The following is a 3,805-nucleotide window of genomic DNA, read 5'->3' as shown; positions in this document are numbered from 1 at the left end:
GAAACAAGATGAGAGGCGCCTAAGCGGTACACAGTTGTGAGACTAAGAAGTCTACAGCAAGACAAGCTGACAAGCAACAACCATAAAAAAATAAAAAAATAATAAAAAATAAAAAGACCTACTTATTAAGACTTTTTAGTTTGGGTTCTAAGACCTCTTCCCAATATTTCGTTACAATTCTGATCCAGACTCTCCATTTTCAGTCTTACAAGTTGTCTCCGAGTCCTTTTAAGGGCTTTTCTTCGCGAGAAAGGTAACTGGTTCTTTTTGCAGAATCACTATCAGAAAATCTTCATCCTCAGAGTATTCTTCAACTGTAACTCTTTCTACCATGCTCTTTACTAAATAACTATTTCCATTCAAATTAGAGGGACTAGATTCCATTGTTAATGCTCTATCCCTATTCAGTTAGAAGGAATGGCGATTACCCCATTTTCCCTAATTCCTACCATTAATGATGCACTTGATACATTAGTCTTCTTTATTGCAGACTCCTTGGTTCTATTAATAGGAAACCTGCTTTCTGCTGTTAAGTCACTGTACACCATAAAGGGGTTCTTTTTAGGAGATCCTTGCTTGCAGATGGTTTTCTTCTTCGCTCGGACTTCAGTCCATTCACCTGGAGATGAAACTAAAACAACCTTCTTTCCCGCATTAGAACTCATATCCACTGCAGTAACACATGGTTCAGTTAACTCATTCCCTGCATCCGTAGATGATATTTCAACAACTCTCACATGCTGACTAACAGTTACATCCAATGCATCCAAATGGGTATTGTCTGGACTTCCATTACCTCGATCCACATGCTCCTCAATGTTGTTACCTCCATTGATTCTTGTGGACATAACCTTTCCACTAACAAAAGTTGTGTCCTTGTGCTGATCTTGACCCTCGGCAATTGTCTCACACTCCCTGTGGCGGACTGGAAAATTTCTCCTGGCACACCTGGGGGCGCAGGCCATAACTCCCCCGATGCGTCATGATGATGCTACTTACCAGACTTTAAAGCTACGCTAATGCACGTTCGGTTTCCCTTGCAAACATGCTTGTGGGGCATGATGCAGCTAACTTAGCTACCACACCGTTCCAACTGTCCGTTGTTCTGCAAAGGGTTTAAATCCATGAAAGCTATGACTGATGCACCTTGCATGCATCACTGGCTTCCGAGTATTGTCTAGGCATAAGGCATACCTTGCACTTATGCATAATCCTTTGCAGGCCTCATGACGTACTTTCCTTAGGCTTATTGAAGCTCCGCTAACTTGCATATCGATGTAGCTTACTTTCGAGGTCATGCCCAATGCTTCATTGGCACATGCCTAAGTCGAACGCCTTGATAATAAGTATGAGCATTGAAGGAATAAAATGCAACTTACTCATAAATTTTGGCCACAATCGTCTATTGCATCGAACTGCCGAGTCAGATGATATGAGACGCCAGGAGGCCGCAATCATCTCTAAATTAGATGATATGAACGACAAAGTCCTGGACCGAAAATGCTGCAACTCATTGCGACTGCCTACGTACACTTCCTTACTCTAAAGGGACCAAGCACTAACCATAATTCATCGTCGAAGGGACAAAATCTTAAGCCAACTCGTTTGCAAAGCCGTGGCTAAGCAATAATGATAATATCCTAGTCAGTGTAGGTCGTTCCGTCAAAATGCATCCAGGTGATGCATATTATTTTGTCTGCGGCATGGCATAGTGATGCCCATGCTCAATATGCTCTTTCGGCAAGCTATGAAGCTTACTTGGTGCATGTTCCGTATATGCACCTTCAACCAATTACCCCTCCCTATATATGTTTTAAATACGTTTTTACAACTTAGATTAGGGGAGAAAAAATCATTCATTAAGTCCCAAGGTCGTGATGGTTGCACATTACCACCCTGGACAACTGCAATGTACTGCCGTGAAGGATGTACAATCAGTTCTGTCTCACAGGCCAGTTCCAATGTCCGACCATGATGGCAGAACATTTCCTGAGCCAGATCCAGTGAAGGTATATAATGGATGTATTTCCGTCTTTGGCCCATGGGCCACTCCAATGTCCAGTCGTGATGGTTTTACATTGCCAAGGCTAGCCTTCTCTGGCATGTTGCGGTATTGGCCATAGGTCAATGACCCGCGTAACGCACCATTGTGGCGCTACTTTGTTATAGACCAGCCACCCAATTGGCCTTAAGCACCTTTGGTGCGAGATTGGCTCTTGGCCAATACATCTTACAACTTGTACCCTCTTGGTGTTATATTGGCCCTTGGCCAATATATCCTCGTAATGCGCCTTACTTGGCGCCATATTGGATCTACGCCAATGTTCCTCTTAACACCCAACGGAGCTTGAGATGAAGCTTCATCTATTTCCATGACGCATCTTCGCGCATGCCCATGCTAAAAACACGGGGTGTTACACTCCCCATCTTACAAATTATTTGGACCATTAAATTATCTAACTTAACTAGTGATTGTACCCTGACCTGGTCTAACATTACCTCCTTCGTCCATATTTACATCCCCTGTAGTTGGTTCCAAATGTATATTCCTAGATATTTTTGTTGTCCATCTAGTCTTCTTTTTCCAAACACAATTCTTAGTTGCATGAACAAAGACCTTACAATTGCCGCATCATGGAGGTTTCCAATTATATTCCACGGGTAGCTCCATAGATATTTTTCCATCTATCAGAAGTGGTATGATAGTAGGGAAAGCAAACTCAATCTCTATTTCTATGCATATTCTAGCATAATATAATATTGTCTGCTTGAGAGTACATCAGCTAGTAACAGTTTTTCTAGATAACTGGATATCAGGCTCAACCCATCATTGTTCCACATATCCATCTCAATGATATTCCCAGTCCTTAGCTGAAACAATGTTGTTTTGATGATTAGCACATGAGTTCCCAATCACCAAATCCCCTTTGCAGATGAAGAGACCCCATTCCTTTGAAGAATTGGAAAATATTCCGAATAAAAGATAGCCTCATGAGATTTTGAAGAACATACACCATTTTTAGATGGATTAACAGACGAGAATGGTAGAGAATGAGATGGATTCCCTCCCACCATGACAAATTTGTGAAGATTTCAAACCTAGAAAAATCGCCCTAAAATCTCCTGCACGTCAGCACTATTCATTGGTGGGTTGCTTTCCATGTTTATGAGTAGTGGATCAAGTTTTCACCAACAATACTTACGGAGTCCTATCACCAGACCACCACTAACTGAAATATAATTGCTTCATATAATACTTTCAAGCAAATAATGTAATGCCAGTGTCTCTTTTAATTTCTTGGAGAAGATGTTTGTAACGATCGTCAGTTTATCTATTTGATTTATTCATACTCGGTAATTATGAATAGAAAATGATTTCATGTTATCTTTTTGCGTTATCTGCTATATTAACATAAGATTTGTGGGAAGATGAAAAAAGAGACATAAATTTTTTACCGATACAAGGGAGATATATGGATAGGAAAGAAAAACCTTGAGAAATTGATGGATCTTTTTCTGACCCGGACATCCTTACCTTGTGCAATAATTTTGAATTATTTGGTTTTGTTTCTAACAATCTGAACATGGACATTTTACCCATTTAATTGGTTTTTGAATTTGAAATTGGTTGTAATGGTTGAATTATCTGCTCCGTGGAGAGTCCAAAGTCTTGAAGGTGATAACTTAGATTTTGAAACTGTTTTCATGATTGTAATCTCAATTGTCAATATAGTCAGTCATGTAACACGTATGAAGTAAGTTAATGTATGAGGTTTGCCTCCTTTTCAAAAAAAAAAAAAAAAAA

This window comes from Papaver somniferum, chromosome 11, assembly GCF_003573695.1.
Source record: "Papaver somniferum cultivar HN1 chromosome 11, ASM357369v1, whole genome shotgun sequence".
In the NCBI taxonomy this organism is placed as follows: Eukaryota; Viridiplantae; Streptophyta; class Magnoliopsida; order Ranunculales; family Papaveraceae; genus Papaver; species Papaver somniferum.
This window is presented reverse-complemented; position numbering follows the sequence as displayed.